At 47.7% G+C, this 21,952-nt stretch overlaps 1 long non-coding RNA gene across 1 annotated transcript; it reads right to left on the bottom strand.

The window, feature by feature from the left end:
• Positions 1–3,316: 3,316 nt before the first annotated feature.
• LOC131273529 (uncharacterized) lies at positions 3,317–5,720 on the bottom strand. The gene is made up of 2 exons (XR_009180781.2): positions 4,590–5,720; positions 3,317–3,711 (listed from the first exon to the last, which is right to left on the bottom strand). It is a non-coding gene; the product is annotated as an uncharacterized lncRNA (long non-coding RNA).
• Positions 5,721–21,952: the final 16,232 nt, after the last annotated feature.

Here is a 21,952-nt window from a genome sequence, read left to right as displayed (position 1 = left end):
CTGTATAGAGAAAGCTGCCATGTCACGCTCAGGGAGAACTCTAGGATTTTAGTATACGTGTGACTAGGAAATGCAAAAACGAGGCAATTTCTACATCCATCCACCCATCATCATCATCATCAGGGGTTCAACCGGTTCAGAACGAGGAAGGTTTGCAGAGGGACCTGGAGAGAAGCGCCTCCCTCAGCCCACACTGAGCGCCCACGGGGACGGACGGGCTAGCCGCGTGGCTGCAAGGGCCAAGGCCCAGCCCTTCCCTCGCACTAGACAGACAGAGACCTAATGTTTTAAAGTGTTTCCGGGGAAGTGGACTTGGCCCAGTGGTTAGGGCGTCCGTCTACCACATGGGAGGTCCAGGGTTCAAACCCCGGGCCTCCTCGACCCGTGTGGAGCTGGCCCACGCGCAGTGCTGATGCGCGCAGGGAGTGCCCTGCCACGCAGGGTTGTCCCCCACGTAGGGGAGCCCCACGCGCAAGGAGTGCGCCCCGTAAGGAGAGCCGCCCAGCGCGAAAGAAAGTGCAGCCTGCCCAGGAATGGTGCCGCACGCACGGAGAGCTGACACAAGATGACACAACAAAAAGAAACACAGATTCCCGGTGCCAATGATAAGGATAGAATCAGTCACAGAACACACAGCCAAGGGACACAGAGAGCAAACAACTGGGGCGGGGGGGAAGGGGAGAGAAATAAATAAAATTATTTTTAAAAAGTGCTTCTGGTACAGAGTAAGCAAAATATGGATAAAGCTTAATTTTTAAATGACAGGGCTATAATTATACCAGGAATTTTTTTTTAGGAGGTACTGGAGATTGAACCCAGGACCTCGTAATGGGAAGCAGGTGCTCATCCACTGAGGCACAACTGCTCCCCAGTGAAAGTTGATAAGAATTGGTTTCTTTGTTTTGTCTTTAGGAGGTACTGGGAATCAAACCCAGGACCTTGTACATGGAAAGCAGGCGCTTAACCCCTCAAGCTACATCTGCTCCCCAGGAATCCAATGTTTGTTCTCAGAAATAAGATGGAGAAAGGGCCTATTAGAAGATCAAGGACCCTGGGGCATTGTTAACTTTACCCACCTCTGCTCTTGATTTCCTTTGCCATCTCAAGTTACATCTTTCTGGGTTCATTCACCTCCTGATCAGCACGTGTCATCAGCATCGCCGGGGCTGTAACAAAGCTGGCTTTTGGGGGAACTTAAGCTCATTTTGTGCTGCGCTCTGGTCTAAGGGCTTCACACGTGTTCTCTCATCTAATTCTCACATTCCCCACCAGGCAGATATTCCTATTTTTATCCCACTTTGTCCACGAGGAGACTGAGGCACAGAGAACTGAAGAGCCCCTGAAGGCTGCACGAGCTGTCGTGAGAGCCAGGGTTCAGCTCACGGAGTCTGACACGGGAGCCTTTGCTACTTATGATGTGCATTTCAGGCGTTTCAGTGATAAACCAAGTTCGCTAGACTGTTGGGGCGTGACGAGCGGCTGCTTCTGGGCTGTAAAAAGCCGGTCATCGGGACAGAAGCAGCCGCCTGGTCGTCAGTGCCAGGAACCAGCAGGAACAGTGTGGAGGACCAGCTGGAACAGCGCAGCTGGAATCCAGGAGCGGGTCTCCTGGCCAGCCCCGCGGTGGCAGCCATGGACGCCTGGCTTCTGGCAATCGTAGTGTCTCTTCTCCCAATTTTGCCAAAGTGTGCAACACACCATGTACATATTTTCTTGATACCGTGTTTTTAAAAAGGAGAGAGGGGTATTTTAATAATTAATGTAGTAGGCCAGGCAAACCCCAATTCAGCGCAGATGCAGGATGAAATATTCTGGCTTGTCGATAGTCTCATTAATAAATTCTGTTTATTAACGACTCACATGCCTGCTCCTTTGTGTCCTGTGCAAGCACATCGAGGGCACGGTTATGTTCATGAATCAACTTCTTGCATAACTGTCCCAAAAGTTAAATGTGAAACTTAAATGTTCCATAGTCAAAATAATGACAATTATTAACATCACAAAATAATTTGTCCAGGCGATGCTTAATTTAATGGGAAATATGCCAGATACACTAAAAGCAAGTTGCTTCTTGAGCAAGTGTCACCTCTGTTTCACTGAAACCAAATGGACTGTGACCTGACACCAATTAGATGATTCATATAGATGCATATTTACAGGGTTGTCCCATAAGGAAGCTCAATAATAATGCGATTTATAAAACTAGCGTGCCACTGTTTTGATTCAGTGACCAAGTAAGGTACAAGTAGGAGTGAAAATCAGATAACAATAATGGCAGAACAGGTATGTCATTATCTTAGAGGACAAAGACTGATGAAAGGGCAATGCTTTCGTTCTGTAATATCTTTTGGCTCTTGAAAATATGAATGAAAATGCCAAAGCAGTATTTCCTTAGTAATGATGGATGTTAGTATCCTTTCTGGACTTAAATATAAATACAACTATAACTGCATACCCTTGCCTTCAATTCTGAAACAAGAAAAAATTCTAGGTAAACTACAACTAATAAAGCCTCTATAGGCCTTTCCCACATTTTATGTTCTATCTTTTGGTTAGGTCTAAATGATTCTAATAAAAATCATTTATTATTCAAAGCCTCTCCAGGAGCTGCTCACGCGGGTCGATGCTGGTGTGTGAGGAACTTTGAGCCAGGAGGGCCGCCAGCTTCATCCACCCGTAGGGAGTCTCTTGGTGACTCTGGAGCAAAAACATTGTGGGGAAATGTCAAACTTGAATTAACTAGCCAATTATGTTTCCTTTTTCTCATTCAATACTAAAAATAAAGGACTGGTGTGATGTCACTTATATCAGGCTAAAAACAACAAATCTAAAAAATATTTTCCAACCTTTGAGAACAATATATTGCAAGGAAATGTAACTGATGGATTAACCCAAAAGTCAGGGAAGTGAGTATTCCTGGGGTGTAGACAGAGAATAGGATCCATTGGGAAGAAGCACAGGGTTTCAAAGAGCTGATGGTGCTCACTATTTATTAGGCTCAGTGGTATATTGGTGCTCATTTTACCGTAATTTTTAAAACTGTACATGTGTTTTATACGTTCTTTATGTATTTTGCAGTTTACAACGAAAGTTAAAGAATAAAATAATTTTAAAGCTCACTGGGAGAGCTCATTTTGGCATCCCACATTACAGGTTTGTTTGGTTTATATACTTATCTTTGATAATTACGGTGTTTGTTTTTTTTTATATTTATCTTGATGCAATGAAGTACTTTAGATTTATTGGTTTTTTAACCTTTAATCTGTTTTAATTAGGATTAGGTTCTGCTTCAATAAAAGAAGAAAAACAACAACAGTGGATGAAAAACTGTAGACATTTATTTCTCTCACATAAAAAAAGCGTTTTGGAGGCAGGAAATCCAGGGTGATGAGGTCGCTTTGCTCGAGCCCTTCCTCAGGGCCCCGGGCGGCTTCTGCGGGCAGCACCGCGAACTCCAGGCTCTGTCCTTCCTGTCCTGATCCGAGACTGAGCCCAGCAGCCCCGCGGCTCCCGGGGCTGGACCCAAGGGCAGCGGGAGGGAGAAGGCCAGCGCATGCGCTCACCGCGCTCAGCCAGGCGGCCCGGGGACCGCCTCCGCCGCCTCCCTCCCCATTGGCGAATCCCGGCCACATGGCCACGCCTGCCCGCAAGGGGCCTTGGGAAATGTAGTCTCTGCTCTGGTGGCCGTGTTCTCGGCTGCACGTGTTGTTACTACGGAAGAGAAAAAGTACTGAAAAATAATGAGTGGCTTGAGCATGAAACGGCAATAAGTAATCATAAAAAATAGTGTATTTTGGGTCATTCTGTTTACGTATTTTAAATACTTCTCTCACATAATTTCAAGTTCTCAAATTAGAATCTTCCTCTGCTGATCCATGTCTTTTATCCTTTCAGATACCCAAATTCAAAGCTGAATATTTTTAAAGGGTATTCAGTACACCCTTATCATTTCAATAATAATTCAATGGTATTTTCATATCATAAATCAAATGGAAAATTCAAGCAAGTAAAAGCAATATGTTGTCAACTTTTGTTAAATAATTGCTATAAATTAAAGAGCAATATTTACTACTTGTATGAGTAAAGTTACTACTCTTTTCTACCATTGATTTGTTAATTATATTGAGGTTTCAATTGTAGTCTTCATTTCTGCTATAGAAGGTAGATTTTAGTGTAAAAATACTATATATCTTTAAGAGTGAAAAAAACTTTTCTACTATCATAATTTGAATTTAATAATGCATAAATTATAAAATCAAAAGTATTTTTCAGTAATTTACTTAAAATAGAATAGTTGAATGTTGTTTTCAGATTATTCAAAGCTTTGTTTTCCCATCATCATATTTATGTACCTGAGCAAGATTTTGAAAACTTTAAAAAATATTCATTTAATAAGAATATTTCTTTCTCAGTTTATTTATAACCCTGCAGCCCCTCCTCGCAATCGCGCGGGAGCTCCCGGCAGGTGCGCTCCCCCGCCTGAGGGGGCTTCCCGGTTACCCTCATGCGCCCACGCGCGGCGCAGCCGGGGACCTGCGGGCAGTCGCCTGCCCAGGTGTCCAGGCAGGCAGAGGGAAACGCAGCCTCACCTGTGGTCGCCGCGCCTGGCGCGGGGTCTCAGGTGACCTCTTCGGGTGCGGGTGGGCTTCTGCTGAGGCCCCCCGGGGTCGCCGCCTGGGGCGCTTGTCCGCTGCCTGACAGGTGAGAGCAGGTAGGTTGCACCGGCAGGGGCTGCCGGCAGTCGGGGCCGGGGGCCGCATCAGGCGCGCGGGCTCCCAGCCACGTGCGGCCTTGGCGAGGTGACCCCGGAGCTCCAGGCGCTCCTGCGCGTGTGCCGGCGGGGCTGACGCGTGCAGGGTGCCTGGCGACGTTTGCTCACGGCCACCTGCCTATATGGACGTAAGCGCGAACATACTCGTCAAGCTGACATTTCAGAGGAGGGTCGGGGAGCGCCGGAAGCTGAAATTGCTCAATGCAAAGGTTCTCAGAAGGGAGAGCGTGATTGCAATGCCAACGGATCTCGTGAAAACTCGTGGTACTGTTGCGCTTTTACTCCCAGCCCCATCCTTGATTCTGTTCGCCACGGCTGAATTGTGACTGCAAGCCTGAATTTCTCACTTGGTTTCCTGGGTGATAATATGTAGCCCTGTTGCGGTTGCCTGGTCACAGCATCTTTCTCACCGCGCAGCCACTGGTTGCACCACCGCCCTCCTTCCTCATCAGCTGGCTGCCCCCCCGAAACCACCAGGCTTCCCCCACCCCTGGGTGTGCACGAGGCACTTTTACTGGAGAAGCCGCCCCTCGGCCCGCTGTGAAGCCTGGATCCGGTGTTGATACACAGCTCAAACCTTTTGTCTTCCGGAGCCACGCAGGGTCACTGGCTCCCGTAGCTCCACCCATGGGCCCTTCTGTGGCCTGCCCGTGGCCTGCCTGTGGCTTGGCTGTGGCCCCACCGCAGCCCTTCCCGCCCAGAAGACACCACTCTGAGCTGTCTGGTGGCAGAGGTGCACGTTTTGCACCAAAGGTTTCGGTGCACGTTTTGCCCAGCACCCTGCATGATAGCAAGTGACATTCAAGGAGAGAGTGCAAAGACGTGAGGGTGACGATTTACTCCAATAACCTGGCACAAGGCCCAGGCCCTAAGAACAAAAGACTAAACTCGGATCAAATATCACAGAAGCTTGGAAGGAGGAAAGAGCTGTGCCCTGTTTGCACACCAGGACATCGCAGGACAGTTCCTGCTCAGTGTCATCGTGACACGCCGCGCGGAACGAGGACGTGAGTCTTGGTCTCTACTGTCAAATGGGGAGACAAGGCATCAGGGAGCATACAACTGGGGTGAAACTGAAAGGTTTACAGAGCCCAGAGACGGGAAATCAAATAAAGCTACGTTAGCACAAGCCAAGAGAGCTTCCTCGAGGTGAGGCCAGCAAAACCCAAACCACAAACCAAAAAACAGAAGCAGGGTTGTGCAGAGAAGGAGAAAAACAGATGCTTTTCCAGATGAGGAGATAAGGGGAGGGGAGAGGAGGCCGGCAAGCCGGGGAAAGCTGAGACGCGCCCTGATCGCACGTTGCAAAGCTGTGGAAATGTGGGCGATCGGTAGGTTGGGGCCAGTGTACAGAAGCTTTTAAAGTAACTAAAGCAGATTTGGCTCAACTGATAGGGTGTCCGCCTACCACATGGGTGGTCCAGGGTTCAAACCCTGGGCCTCCTGACCCGTGTGGAGCTGGCCCATGTGCAGTGCTGATGTGTGCAAGGAGTGCCATGCCACGCAGGGGTATCCCCCACATAGGGGAGCCCCACGTGCAAGGAGTGCACCCTGTAAGGAGAGCCACCCAGCACAAAAAAAACACACCCTGCCCAGGAGTGGTGCCGTGCACACAGAGAGCTGACGCAGCAAGATGACACAACAAAAGAGACACAGATTCTCAGTGCTGCTAAGAATACAAGTGGACACAGAAGAACACACAGCGAATGGACACAGAGAGCAGACAACTGGGAGGGGGGGGAGGGCAGAGAAGGAGAGAAAAAAATAAATAATAAATCTTAAAAAAAAGTAGCTGTCAACTTAAGTTTGAGAGTCTTCGGGTAACTGAACACAATGACTGAAGAGGAGAGAAGAAAGCGTGTGGTGATTAGACGCTGACCACTGTAATTTTCAGTGCAACAGCTGCCACTGAAATTGCAGTCATTCAAAATGAAAATAGGCACTGTTCTGAAATAGCTTGGACTATTTGGAACCCTGGTGCATGAATCTATCCCATGTAGTTTTGCTAAGAACATAATGGGGTATGGGTTCCTTTTGTCATTTTGTCATAATGGCTTGTTCAAAGGATTGAAAATTCAAACTGAGCAAAAATTCACAGTCAGCAATGGAGTGTGGGTTGTTTAAAGTTGTAGAAGCACTTTACAAAGTAATGAAAACTCCATCTAATTACAATTTCTAACAAAAAATAGCATTTGAAAAACATTTTACTGCTGAAATAAATTTCCTGGCTATTAAAACTCTCATTTAATGACAACTCATTATTTACTATTACTAGCCCACAGTTATTTTCCTGAAAAAATTAGCCCTGAAGTTTGACAGTCTGTTTTCAGTCAAGATAGACATTTACAGAACTAATCATGTTACAGAAACTGCCAAGGTAGCAACAATCCATAATTTATAGATAACCTCGAGGAACTTACTGTTCACCGCCCTAAATAAACGGTTTGCATCAAGAACAGCATGTACTGTTTGGCTGTGTCGTGGCTCACTGTTCCGACACTGCGTCCGTGTCCAGTGCTGGCACCAGTCTCTTCACCTCTAATTTACTGTAGACGCGCTTGCCCTGTCAGGACGCTCCGGCAACTCCCTATAGGGGGTATCTGAGCACAGAGGGAGTGGAAAAACCCCAGGCTACGCTTCGGAGAGGCGACGCTGGGAGGAGGAGGAGGAATTTCAGGGTAGCGGAGGAGACGGGAGGACAGAGGCGCCGGGGCATGATGAACAGCGGGGTGGGTGTGGGGAGGGAAGGAACGGACCGAGGAGGCGTTCAGGGGTAGAACAGGACTCGTGCCAGACAGATGGCATGGGCAGGGACATATAAAACGAGCCTCCAGGGGAGCGGATGTAGCTCAAGCGGTTGAGCGCCTGCTCCCCATGTGCAAGGTCCTGGGTTCGATCCCCAGTACCTTGTTAAAAAGAAAAAAAAGAGCATGCAGTGTTACCATCCCAGAATTTGCTCAGAGTAAAACCAGAGCTCTGGATGCGATGAAGGGAGAATGGCAGAGGCTTCTCAGAGTAGCAGGTTGCTACAGCAACGGCATCACATGACGTCATTGTGAATTAAAGTGTCCTTTGATTCTGCCGGCCACCACCACAGGATTTCGAAAGCCAAAGCTCTTGCCACCTCGGACCGACTGGTGCTTGCTGTGGAAACGTGATATCAAGCGGGGGGCACAGCACGCTTGAGGCTCACAGCCCTGCCACGAGACTGGCTGTTCCTGAGGTGGACTCCTGCAGCCTCCTACCCAGGAAACAGGTTCGCTTGACCTCTCAGGGCACGCTACTCCACATCTGGAAGCCGGTCCGTGTGCTGGTGGCATGTGGTGCTTACTGCACGGCACATATAAAGCACATGTAAGTGTCAGCCATCATCATCATCATCTTCCTCACCTCATCGCTGTCACTTAGGTCAGTGGTGGAAAGCAGGGGTCAACAGCGTGGACTATGAAGCAGAATGCCTGGGTGTCTTTAAAATCATGGTGCATTTTTGTGGTGTGTGAACTTGGAAAAGTTGTTTGACCTCTCTGTGCTTACCTCCTCATCTATAAAATGCGAAATAATAACAGCACCTACCACGTGTGTTCTTAAGCGAATTACATGAATTGATATTTGTGAAGTGCTTAGATGAGGGCCTGGCACACAGTGTGTGTCAAAGTTGTTGTTGAATGAACGAAAAATAGAAAACGTTTTTGTTAGATTCCTCTTGCAGTGCTACTAACATTTTAATAACAGCTGCCCTTTGTAAGTGGTTAGTTTTTACCTAAATTTGCCTTTATATTTTTCCATGGCTTCTGAATTATTTAAAGAATGAAAAAAGGAAGGCAGAGAAGACTGGATTGAAGTGCACTGCCTGTTACTTTGTGGCAGCCACTTCCAGGGGGATTAGCTCATTCAGTCTTCCTACAACCCAGAGGGGAGGGTTTGCTTACAGCATGCCTCAAATGGGAAGAGAGACCCAGAAAACTGGAATTATCCAATTTGCCACAGGAGGCAAATATTGGAGCCAGAATTTAAATCCACATTTCCCTGATTTAAAAATTAACATTCTCTAAAGTACACCAGCACAGAATTTCTCAGGTAAGGTTAGGTTAAATAATAACTAAGGAATGTTGTGATAATGATTATGTTAGTGTGATGAGTATTTTATTTTCATTTTATATTATCAAACCTTGCATTTTGAGTAGTTCACCTTTTTTTCTCTGCATTATCAAGTGGATCAAACTGTCAACCTTATTTTACTCCAGGGTGAGGCGTCGTGTTCCAGGAAGAGAAGAGCTGGGTGGCCTGATTAATATACTCTAACCCAGGGCCCCAAACACCCAGCGCCACATTTAAATACGCCAGCTTTCTTTCACGACTGTATCCTTTGCTTTTCCCCCAGACTATGGCCTACTAATTATTTCCCTTATAAAAGGTACTTGCAGCATTTTACATCTAATAATTTCATTTGGTTTTGAGATAATAGAAAAATTCTTCTGTGCCATTTTAGGCAGGAGCAGATGCACTACTGATGTTTTTAAAGAACTCATGTCTCCTCCCAAGTTGTGAGTGTGTCATATATAAAGAAGAAAAGATGACTCCACTGACATAAGATGAATCGTTTGAGACATACAAAATCCATCATTGTATTTTCCAGTATCTCCAAGTCTAGACTTAATAAAATATGCTATTTTCTAGTTAATTTTTAGTTCACCATTTTGTCAAATTATATTCATGGCCAGCGTCCTCAACTGCAGAGGCAGGGCTGTCCACAGCAAAGCGGAAAGGCAGACAGAGGCATTCTGAAAGCAAGGAAGGAAAGCAGTAGCGGCTGCCAGTCATTCCTCAGGTCCCAGGAGAAAATGGAAACGAGTTGAGCGGTGGGTGAAGCTGTGAAATGGCTCTTCTTTGTCGCTACTATGTATCAGTTAGAAGGGGAACCAGAAGGAATCAGTAAGAAGGCCTTGAGGATGTTTTCTGTTTTCAAGTTCAAATAATTCATCATTTCCATTTCCTCATTTTTATACAATCCAATGAAAACCTTTTCCACCTGCCAATATGCTAGTGGGTAGTTCTCTTGTTCTGTTCCTATTCTCTTAGCATAGCCTTAAAAGGGAAGTGACGTAGCCAAGAAGCTAGAACGACAGCAACAGCGAACCCCAAAGGTACCCAGCCCCGAAAACTCGTCTAAACAAGTGTGTCATTCAGGGCACGCTTTTCCAACTGTACCTATGATTTTAAAAAACAAGATCATCTCTCAGTCCGCATAAAATAAGACAGGCTCCGTGTATGTGTGAGGTAGGGAACACAGTCTTTTAAAAAAAACGATAAAGGAATCCCTAATAGATTCATGCTTCGCTGTCATATATGCGAGGAATGTCATCGAGTTTGCGACACTGAAAGCTTTTCTTAAAATTTTGTCCTTCAAGAAGTGATTTTGGAGAACTTGGAAAGAGGTCAACAGAAGCTATGTCTTCTACAGAAAAACATTAAAACATTTGTAAACGGAGACCAAAGAGAACACCTGAGATGTAGATGAGTTGGCTCCCGTGGCCAGCTCCACCTCTGTGAGCGGGCCCTTTACTGAACGGTCCTCAATTACCCCGTTTGAGTGTGCCTGCCTGCCTGCTGACAAACACATGGGCCAGATGAGCGAACTCTGAATATTAAGGTCCAAGTCTCTTTCCTTTAGCTATTAAATTAAAATAGCTCTAAAGCAATTCAAATATTTTTGCAGGTTCATAGATAATAGACAACTTCATTGGGCCAGACACAGCTGGTAAATCAGTGATAATTTAATTTAAAGTTTAATGTTTTCATCTATACAAGCAAGTTGTGGGGAAATCTTCATCTTTAATATATTTTCTAAATTAAAACAATGAACATTTTACACCTGTCCTAACTGCTCAATATCCTTTTTCTACACATGGAAACATAACTGCTGAATCAATCGAGTTCAGAAGAGATGGAGTAGTGGGTGGTGGCGATGAATTCCTGGTCCCTTGGCCATGGTTTGGCCAATCATTTAAGTACTGATAAAGAGACGATCTTCATACAATTTTAAGACCCAGGAAGCTCTCGAGATGAGTAGTCCTGTTTCCCAGTTCTTCTTACTCAATTTATACACACACATAAACATGCTTGACTTGCTGATTTCTGGAATTCTACCATGAGTTTTTCATGTATTTGACCAAAGATAAAAAATAATAATTATTAAATGTATTATGAAAATGGATAAGCTGACCCAATGAGCTGGCTCCTTCCCCGATCAGCCTGTATGCTATATAAACTGTGTGTACTGTATACTATGAAACAGTTACACAGTTCACATTGGAACAACTTTCGTGGTACAAACACACCTAATTTACAGGTTAGTATCAATATGCCAATGTTAAAGATGAGGAAGTGGACACTAGGAGAGTGATTTGCTCGTGGTGAAATAACCAGTAAGTGCCAGAACTCCATCTTGAACGTGGCCTCCTGACTGCCCATTGGGTGCTTGATCCGCCACATCTGGCGAGCGAGGTGCCCGGGACAGGTATGGAGAGGAGGTGGAGGCACGGCAAGTTCAGAGCTTCTCCTGAGCCAGCTTCACGCAGAGGGAGTGAAGGCCGAGAGGGTGCCTTGACCGAGCGTCTTGGTGACAGCCCTCAGCCTCGAAAGCGCAGCCAGAAGGCACGGGGGGAGGCGTTCACCTTGTTGTCCCCCCAGAAGGGGATGAAACTAGGACCAGAGGAAGACTCTGCGGCCACCCTCAGCCCGAGGCGCCGCGTCCAGGCCCCGAGCGCCCACGGAGAGGCTCCCCTATCATGGCCAGAGTGTGTGAAAATTTATGGACCACGTTTCCAGAAAGACTTTTAGCACTGAATAAAGTAAGGCAAATCATCGCGTAATGTGATGCTAAATAATGTTTGGATTTGGTGTCTGTGATTTAATTCAACACTGACGTAAACACAGAGGCCAATGACAATGGATGCTCCAAAATTTGCACATTAGTTTTCTGGTTCTCAGAAGGAATTATTTTGTAGACACGATTTTTAAAAAGAATTATTCTCTTCCTGGACCAAGGTACAACATTTTACCGAGCCCCATAATTTAGGAGGGAAAGACAATATTTTAACAAAACTGGGAACTGAACCAAGAACATCGAGTAGGTTGAGTGACTTTCCTTGACCTCGAATGTGCGCCGGGACACGCGCACACCTGGATTTGCGCTCTGGCCGCTGAGCTCGCGCTCGCAGGAGGCTGGCGCCGGCAGGGACTTCCCAACCCGAGGAGGTGAGCGCCAGCCTCCGGCCCCGCATCTTTCGGGCGCGACGCAGCCACCGGCTAGGGGCGCGTGCCCCGCACGACCGCAGGGGCTGGCTCCTCTCACGGGGGTCCCGGGGACGTGCCCCCTGTGCGCCCACCACTCTCCAGGCCCTGGCCCCGCCTGGCCCCATGCCCTCGCTCCACCTCCGCCTTCGACGCCCCCCGGGGGTCGTGGGCACGCGCCCAGGGCTGGGGATCCCGCGCTGGCAGCGGGAGGGCCTCTCTTCCACGCCCGCCGGGATGCGGGTGTGCCCGCACGGGGGGCGCGTCCCGGGGCTGGAGGGGCCGCAGCCACGCCTTCCCTTGGCACCGGCCCTGCGCGGGGCGCACCCCCGGGACCACCCCGGGAGCAGCGCTGAGGGAGGGGAGCGCACTCTCCCACCCTTCCTTCAGCACCACAGGGCGTGGGCCGGGGCCACCCGCGGAAAGCCCGCGTGGGGAGGAGCCGCGCAAGCCTGGCCGGGGGCGGTTCCGTGCAGGGGAACGAAGGCTGCGCCCGCGCTGAGGGCGGGCAGCCGGTCCACCTCCGAGCACAGGCGAGTGCGCGGAAGCAGGAGGGGCTTGAGCGTCCCCTAGGGCTGTCCGGCCGGCGTCTGGGCTGTGCTGTGATGAGTTTCATGTATGTAGAGGGTGGGCCGGAGCCGTGGGCTGTTCACGGAGAGGGGCGGCGGCGCCCACGGCCGGCAGGTCTGGGAGCCCGCCAGCGCGGAGCGCCCACGTGCTGTCTTCCAAACACTCTTCTCCACTGAGAGAACGGCACCCAGGGGGATCGGGAAGGAGGAAGGTGGACTGGACACCTCGTGGGGCGGGAGAGAGGACTCAAAGAGCAGCGAGATGAGTCAGCTGCAGGGGTGCTGACTCCCCACCCAGGATGACTTTAGCCAAAAATAGAAATGCAGGAGTCCTGCTGATAGAGAGATACAACCAATGAAGGAGTAAATGAGTGAATGGAGTGGAGAGAACTCAATGCCAACTAGTAAATGTAGAGAAAGGAAGGATTTAGAGTCTCACTTTTGGGAAACGGACTTTGGCCCAGTGGTTAGGGCGCCCGTCTACCACATGGGAGGTCCGCGGTTCAAATCCCGGGCCTCCTTGACCTGTGTGGAGCTGGCCCATGCGCAGTGCTGATGCGCGCAAGGAGTGCCCTGCCACGCAGGGGTGTCCCCCGCGTAGGGGAGCCCCACGCGCAAGGAGTGCACCCATAAGGAGAGCCGCCCAGCGTGAAGGAGGGAGCAGCCTGCCCAGGAATGGCGCTGCCCACACTTCCCGTGCCGCTGACGACAACAGAAGCGGACAAAGAAACAAGACGCAGCAAACAAACACCAAGAACAGACAACCAGGGGAGGGGGGGAAATTAAATAAATAAATAAATCTTTAAAAAAAAAAAAAAATAGAGTCTCACATTTGACATTTCCATCCCCCTCAGAGGGAAAATTGATTTCAGATAAGACTCATCAGTGGAGGTTTAAAAAAATGAGTGAAAGTTTGATGAGGAGAGGGGTATTTATTTTGTTTCAAAGTAACTACCCACAATAGTTTTAAGAAATACATATTTATTAATGATTTTTTAAAAAATTAAGCACATTACATGTTAGCATAGATGACAAAAGTATTTTTCCAAAAAATTAGTGAGAGGAATGGCAGTTTCATTGTTTTGCAAATCTTATCAATATTGGGATTAATAGAAAGCAGCTGGATTCTCATAACTGCTTCTGCATTTAATCTAATGTGTACTGTTGTTTTGGTTTAAGTTCATAAAGAAAATCAAGCCTTGCATGTCTGTTCTTGAAAAAGAAAGGAGTGTTTTAATAGCTTTTACAAATCACGGTGAATATTCTTCTTTGATACTGTAGCAAAATTCAGCAAGCATTGATTTCGGAAAGGTTCCCTGCAACTTGGAATCTAAAACCATATGATGAAATTTTCATACTGTTTTACTAAATGCCATTGTTTTTTCTTACATTTTGAAAAATTAATAGACTTTTAGAGTAGCTTTAGAGTTACAGAAAAATTGAGCAGATGGTACAGAGTTCCCATGTACCCCACCCCTGCATACAATTTCCCCTCTTATGTCTTGAATTATTGTGGTACACTTGTTACAATCGATGAACCACTTTTTTTTTTTAAAGATTTGTTTATTTATTCCCCCCTGCCCCCCGCCCCGGTTGTCTGTTCTCTGTGTCTATTTACTGCATCTTCTTTGTCTGCTTCTGTTGTTGTCAGCGGCACGGGAATCTGTGTTTCTTTTTGTCACGTCATCTTGTTGTGTCAGCTCTCCATGTGGGTGGCACCATTCCTAGGCAGGCTGCCCTTTCTTTTGTGCTGGGCGGCTCTCCTTACACGTGGGGCTCCCTTATGCGGGGACACCCCTGCGTGGCACGGCACTCCTTGTGCACATCAGCACTGTGCATGGGCCAGCTCCACACGGGTCAAGGAGGCCCAGGGTTTGAACCGCGGACCTCCCATGTGGTAGACGGACGCCCTAACCACTGGGCCAAGTCCACTTTGCAATGAACCACTATTGATACATTGAATTCTTTACATTAAACTTCACTCTTTGTGTTGCCCAGTTCTGTAGGTTTTGGCAAATGCCTGATGTAAATGTATCCACCATTTCAGTATCACACAAAATGGTTTCACTGCCCTAAAAATGCCCTGTGCTCCGCCTGTTCCTTGCCCTCCCTCCCCTTTGATCTCCTGGCAAAAACCTGATCATTTACTGTCTCTGCACCCTTACAGAGTGTCATAGAGTTGGAATTCTACAGAATACAGCATTTCTAGATGGGCTTTCTTCACTTAGCATTGTTGGCATATCTTCTTGAGACTTGATAGTGCATCTCGTTTTCTCACTGAGTGACATCCGTTGTACCACAGTTTGGTTATCTATCCACCTATTGAGAGACATCTTGGCTGCTTCCGGTTTGGGGCAGTTATGAGCGAAGCTGCTCTGAACATTCTTGTGCAGCTTTTTGTGTGGATACAAGTTTTCACCTTAGTTGGGTAAATACCTGGGAGTGTACCTCCTGGAGGTTCAGCCTTGAGAAACGCCAGCCAGTCTGCCGAAGGGGCTCTTCCGTGTTGCCTTCCCACCAGCATGAATGCAAACTGCTGCTGTTCCGTGTCTTCACTGGCATTTGGTATTGTCGTATTTTTTGGATTTCAGCAGTTCTGTTATGTGTGTGCTGACATCTCCTTTTGGTTTTAATTTGCAGTTTCCTGGTAACGTAGAATGTTGAACATGTTTTCATAGACTTATCTGCCAGCTGTGTATCTTCTTTAAGAGGTGTCTCTTTGGATGTTTGGCCCATTTTTTTTTTTTTTAAGATTTATTTTTTTATTTAATTTCCCCCCCTCCCCTGGTTGTCTGTTCTTGGTGTCTATTTGCTGCGTCTTGTTTCTTTGTCCGCTTCTGTTGTCGTCAGCGGCACGGGAAGTGTGGGCGGCGCCATTCCTGGGCAGGCTGCACTTTCTTTTCACGCTGGGCGGCTTTCCTCACGGGCGCACTCCTTGCGCGTGGGACTCCCCCACGCGGGGGACACCCTTGCGTGGCACGGCACTCCTTGCGCGCATCAGCACTGCGCATGAGCCAGCTCCACACGGGTCAAGGAGGCCCGGGGTTTGAACCGCGGACCTCCCATATGGTAGACGGACGCCCTAACCACTGGGCCAAAGTCCGTTTCCCATTTGGCCCATTTTTAATTGGGTTGTTTGCTTTCTTGTTTGGGGGTTTTAAGAGTTCTTTGTATTTTGGATAGAAATCTTTTTTATCACATACGTGTTTTGCAACCATTTTCTCCCAATCTGTGGCTTGTCTTTCCATTCTCTTAGCAATGCCTACAACAGAGCAGAGGTTTTTAGCTTTAGTGAAGGTCAACTTCACTTTGTTTTTGCTCTCTTAGATCATGCTTTTGGTAATGAATCTAAAAAAGTCATCCCCAAATTGAAGCTCACATAGATTTTCTCATAGGTTATATGCTAGACACTTTATATATTTGCATTTTACATTTAGGCCCATAATCCATTTTGAGTTAATTTTTGTGACAAATGTAAGGTCTCTGTCTGCATTCTTTTTTTTGTTTTTTTTTTTTTTGCATGTGCATCTAAATGGCTCCAAAACATTTATTGAAAAGAGTGTCCATTCTCCACTGACCTGCCTTGCTCCTTTGTCCAAGACCAGTGAGCTCTGCTTGCCTGGGTCTGTCTGGGATCTCCATTCTGTTCCACTCAACAATTTGTCTGCTCTTCTGCCAAAATTGTTGCTGTCATTTTGCTTATCCATATGCTTTAATCACAAAGTACATTGGTACCAGGATCTATTTCTTCAAAGTATCTATTAGGTCAATTCCGAATAAGAAAAATAAAATATTTTATTTTACCTTTGCTCATTCCTGCTCTGATGCTCTTCCTTTTTCCGATGTAGATCTGAGTTTCTGGCCTACATCATTTCTTTCTGTTTGAGGAATTTCTCTTCACCTCTCTTGTGACGCAGGTGTACAGTCAACGGCTCCCCTGTTCCTGTTTGAGGAAGCTTTTCTTCTCTGCTTTTGAAGGATGATTTCACTGATTGAGTCTGTTTTTTAGTGATCCTGGGTCCCTGAGCTGTGATCTTCAGAAATGTTTCCTGGTCGTTCTCTTTCCTGCTGTTGTCTGGCACAGCACGGCTGGACGGGCCTGGAATTGTCTAGTTGTCCGACCTCAGGCCAGGTGAGGCCCCGGCGTCTTCCCTGGGGACAGGCCTTTGTTGGTGAGAACACTCTGGGCATATTTCAAAAACGGTTGTTTTCCCCACGCTCTCCCCCGTCTTCCCTGTGAGACCCTGGTGGGCTTCTGAAGGTAATGCCCAAGAAAGCAGGGGGGCTGCCTAAGGGAGGGCCTCCAGGGGTTTTTAATTCTCATGGTAGTTCACACTCAGTGTCCAGCAATTTGTTAAAACTACATTTGTGCTTTCCTGCCTTCCCCGCTCTGGGCTAGCTGAGCTTGGCTGTGATTTTCTGAGTTTGCCAGTCTCCCAGATGTCTGTGGCAGACTGCCCTGTGACCCCAATTCTCCAATGGATCTAAGAAGGTCCTTGGTTTTCAATCTTTTCAGTTCTTTCTTGTTGTGAGGGTGAGAGTGACATGTCAGAACTTCCCACATCCTTCTTAATAAGTACAAACAGTCATCAGTTAATTCATAGTGAACAAATTTGGTAAGCACCATCTTAACTGAATTATAAAATTCAGCCTCTTCAGTTCTAAGAAATGGACATCAGGTGCTTGTTGCTAACATTTACTGAAAAGAACACAGCATCACTTCTGTGATGTTCCTGCCAAAAACGCATAACCTGAATCTAATCATGAGGAAGCACAAGCAAACCCCAGTTGAGGGCATCCTGCAAAGCAAACGGCCTCTACTCTTTTCAAGCGTCATGGTCATGGAAGACAAGGCAAAACCAACACGCCGCTCCAGACCAAAGGGGGTGCAGGAAGCAGGGGCTTTGTGCCGTGTGCCCCTGTTCCGGCTCCCAGGCTAGAAGCCACGCAAGAGGAAAGGACTCGATGGAGCAATCGTGGTATTTGAATGGGATTGGATCAACATCGATTCTCTAATTTTATGGCTGTATTATGGCTACATAGGACAGTGTCCTTGTTTGTAGGAAATACACCTTGATATTTGTAGGGTTATTAGGGCATTGTGTCAGCAACCTACTTTCATGAGGCCAGAAATACAATAATAACATATTATAGATATATAGATAACATCTCTATATCTATCTCACTATGTGTGTGTGTATATATATATATATATAAAGAGAGAGAGAGACTGATAAGACAAAAAGTGTAAAATGTTAACACCTGAGGACCCTGGGCAAGCATTATACAAGAATCCTTTGTCACTTATTATTAGTTGTGCTCTTGGAAAAGTTGTTTATTTCTAGAAGCTTTAGTTTCCACTTGGCTAAAACAAGTGATATGATAATAGCACTCATTGATGTATCATGAATATTAAATTGAATATGTATGTAAAAGCAGAGCATCTGGCACAAGGTGAACCTTGGCAAAAGTTGGCTATTTTTAGAATGTGTGCCAAAAAATATTATCATATGGTGAAAATAAGATGTCATTTCAAAGTTTCTGGCTGTTCTATGTCCTACTGAGGGTATTATCTGGGATACATCCTCATGTGTGGATGTGTACATAGATAGACAAGCATGCAGAAATGGTTATCTTTATATGTATTTTAAATGTCTCTGGCAATCTGTGCACCGTAAGGTTTGCGTCAGCAGACTGGAAGACTGCAGGAAGTCCCAGACCTATTGCCACTTGCCTTGGTGGAGAGACTTCCAGTAGGAGCTTGACTTGAAACACTAAAACCCACATGGCGCTGTTCTGTTGGACACAACGTACCAGCACACCGTGGAATGCTCTGCTGGACTTTGGAAAAGCCCGTCTGGGCATTCTGTTACACCTGCTCCCCAGTCCAGTGAGTTATTCTTGTCTGAATAACCCAGGATTTGGCCGCTACTCCACTGTGTCCTCCTCAAGTGTCCTGATGGAGAGAAACCATACATACTGAAGGAATAGATTGCCCCTGTTGAAGAAAATAGACTCTTCCTAAAAGTGTAAAGATTGAAAACTTACATTGTGGGAAAAGTAAGAAAAGAGGAAGGCTGACTTTCAGAGATAAGAAAAGTTTAGAATTGGGAAATTTCCATTTGCCTTTTCCCTTGGACTCCCCAAATACTAAAAATTTGTCCACATTTTTCTTTTCTTTTTCTTCATATTTTGTAGTTTCTCTTAATTTTTCCCAAATTTTCAGTAGACTATTCCATAAAAGAGTGTATTTTTTGTTGCTTTCTGAAATTAGTGGAAATAACTGTGAAGTCAAAATCATGTCATTGCCTTTGTTTTTAGTTGTGTAGAACAGTGCCTTTTACACAGCAACTACTCAGGAACATATGAGGAATGTGTGAGCAGGTTGGCTAACAGGTAAATCAATAAATATTGACTCACTTCTTAGGTGACCTGAAACGTTAAGTCAAAGGCAACTGCAAAAATAGTAGTCAGAGCCTTTATGAATAAACATACGCTGTGCAAATCTTGAGATAGTTTAGGAAAGTAGAAACTGGTAAGCATTTCTGATTTACTATTGTGCAAGAAATAAATGAAGGACATCAAAAAGTGGTCCTAGAGACCCCTTAGTAGAACAGTTTCTATCCTCTTTCAGCTCATTTTTGCATAATATTTCACAATGTTTTCTTGTTTTCAGTATCAAACCTATCCTTTTCTTTTTATGAAGCATATATTTTTTGAGACACTGTTGAGTTATTCACTCTTCCCACTTTTATTGACTGTTGGAACGTTCTTACCGCTATTACCCATCTGGAAAATGGAATGTACAATAAAGCTGAAATATATTACATTCAACGAGCTGTGACATTTCCTTCTGCATTACTACAGAGAGTCTCTCAAGCAGAGCTCCATATAAAAATTGAGGATATTTTGTTCCAGAGAGCTTTGATTCTCTTCTGAAAGGGAATTAATCCGATAAAACAGTTCTTACACCTGAATTCTATGGTAAGGCAATATGCAAAAATATTTTCTGACTGATATGTTTATTAGAGGGAAAAGAGTGGATTCTGTTCGTTTTTGACTGAAAGAAAATGGGGGCCAAGTGGCATTGCCAAAAGAAGCAATGCCAAATGTCAATGAAACTGTATGAAATAAAAACATTTTCTGGTAACTCTAAGAAACTGCCTTAGGAGAGCATTCTAAAGGAGCCCCAGAGCGATGAGGGGCATGGACACACTGAAAAAAGTACAATGGTGTCTCAGGGAAAAGCCGTTACAGAGAGAGCTTTTATCAAGTTCACCCAAGTTCAACGTCTAGTAGATTCTGTCACTTGATTTGGATTAATGAAATTTCGTGACGTGAATTTCCAAACGTGCACAATGTTAAACACCCTGAAATGCTCGCTTCCGTCCAGAGTTAGAAGCCAGTGAGGCTGACCAGGCGCGTAGCTGGTTGAGAGCACCCAGGCCTGTGGGGTGCAGAGGCGCTGGGTGGCTGGGAGAGAAGGTGAAGGAAGGGGGGACGTTCCAGAGTGCGCGTCTCGGCTGGTGCCTGGGTGAAGCGGCCCCTTGGGCTCCCCGGGTTGGAGCCCCCCGAGTGGCACGTTGACCTCAGGCCGCACGGAATGTGAACCTGCACAGAAAGCGGTTTTGTTTGTTTGCTGTGCTCTTTGCTATTGAAGGAGCAGCTGAGATTAGGGAAAAGAACAGTTGAGGTTTGGCATCAGATTGACGAGGTCAAAGCACCCGCCAGCCCAGAGGGCGCGGCTGATGACGCATGAGGTGGAGGCAGAGGCCCCACAGAGCAGCTCAGAGGGAGCTGGGGGGCGCGGCGTGCCCTGGTGCGGAGGCTGGCGTGGCATCTCCACCTCTCTGCCGCATGTGCGTGGGCGCCTGCTTCACGGAGCGTGGGCTGCACGGAGCGGTGGTGTTAGAGGCCCCCGGGACAGGCGGCAGCTCCGGCTCCAGGTGCCTTCCAGAGCCCGGAGTGCTGCGCTGCGGGAGCGAAGACCCGTGCCTTGACTTGGTGTTCTGTCCACGAGCTCTGGGCCCCTGAGGGTCCCCTTCTCCCGCGGGTGCCTGCAGGGCGCAGGCAGCGCCCAGGTCCCTGCCCCCTCTCGAGCCAGCGTCTCGGCTGCTGGATCCTGGGAAGGGGAGCCCCAGCCTGGGGTCTGGGTGATGGGGGGCCAGGTGTCCAATGGGTCCTCACATGCCCCCCAAGCCTGGCTTCCTCCTTCCCCTTCTCGGTTCCAGCCCTGGCGCGGCTGCCCTGTTGGGGCCACGGCCGGCGCCCTGTGACGCAGCGCTGGGCGGCTGCCCGGGGCCTCCCAGCCCTGGGCCCTCCTCCCAGCCTCACGCTTTGTCCCCAGGGGTGGTCGATCCCCCTCAAACCTTCACGGAAGAGCCCACAGTCCTCTCCTCTCGTCCTTACACCTCCCAGCCCCTGAAATACTGCGCCCGTGGGGCCGTGACCCGTGGGGGGGCGCTGGAGCTTCTGGACCAGGGCACCCTGAGCCTGGCCGGGCAGCACCGGGCCCTGCAGGGTCTCCAGCGGCATCCCCGTGGCCGTGCCTAGAGGGCAAGTCTCCCCCGCCCTCCCATCCCCCAGTCGAGACCATCAAAATTGTCCCCAGACTTCACGGATGACGCTTGGGTGGGAGGGGGAAGGGTGGCCACTCACCCTTGGGAGCCCCCGGGAGGACTGACGGGCGCGCCCCTGGCAAGCCCACCGCGCTCCTTCTCTCGGGGCACCCCTGACCCACCAGCAGGTCAGTTTCCAGAGGAGCAGGCCGGGGGTGGATGTTCGCAGGCAGGAGGCTCCGAGCAGTGTCCTGGGGGGCCACACCTGTGAGTGGGGGGCACACAGGCGGGCAGAGGGGATGCTGAGCGCCGCCTGACCCTCCCCACGGCCGAACGGAGGCAACTGTGCCTCCAGATCGCGGCCCCCTGCGCTGCACTGGGAGAAGGCTAACTCGGGGTGAGGCAGCATTTAAAAGTTTTTTTCCCTTTGTAGAGGAGCTGTGGGTTTACAGAACACGCGTGCACAAAATGCAGGACCCATACACTTCCCTGTCGTTGACCTTGCTTTGGCGTGGAACGTTTGTTATGACTGATGAAGGCACGTCTTCAGCCTTGTACTACGTGGTGTAACTCAGTCTGCTCTTCCTGCAGGGCAGTTCCGTGATATTTTTATTTTTTTAAGGCAACTTCAGGATCAAGTTCTCAACTTTGGGCTGAGATATCCTGCAAGTTCTTGGCTCTCCTGGCTGCTGGGAAGTGAGGCGTCCGTGAGGCGCTGCAGTAACATCCCTAGAAATGTTAAAAGAGAAAAGCCTGCAAAC

The sequence above is a fragment of the Dasypus novemcinctus genome, chromosome 15 (genome assembly GCF_030445035.2).
Source record: "Dasypus novemcinctus isolate mDasNov1 chromosome 15, mDasNov1.1.hap2, whole genome shotgun sequence".
NCBI lineage: Eukaryota > Metazoa > Chordata > Mammalia > Cingulata > Dasypodidae > Dasypus > Dasypus novemcinctus.
This window is presented reverse-complemented; position numbering and strand designations above follow the sequence as displayed.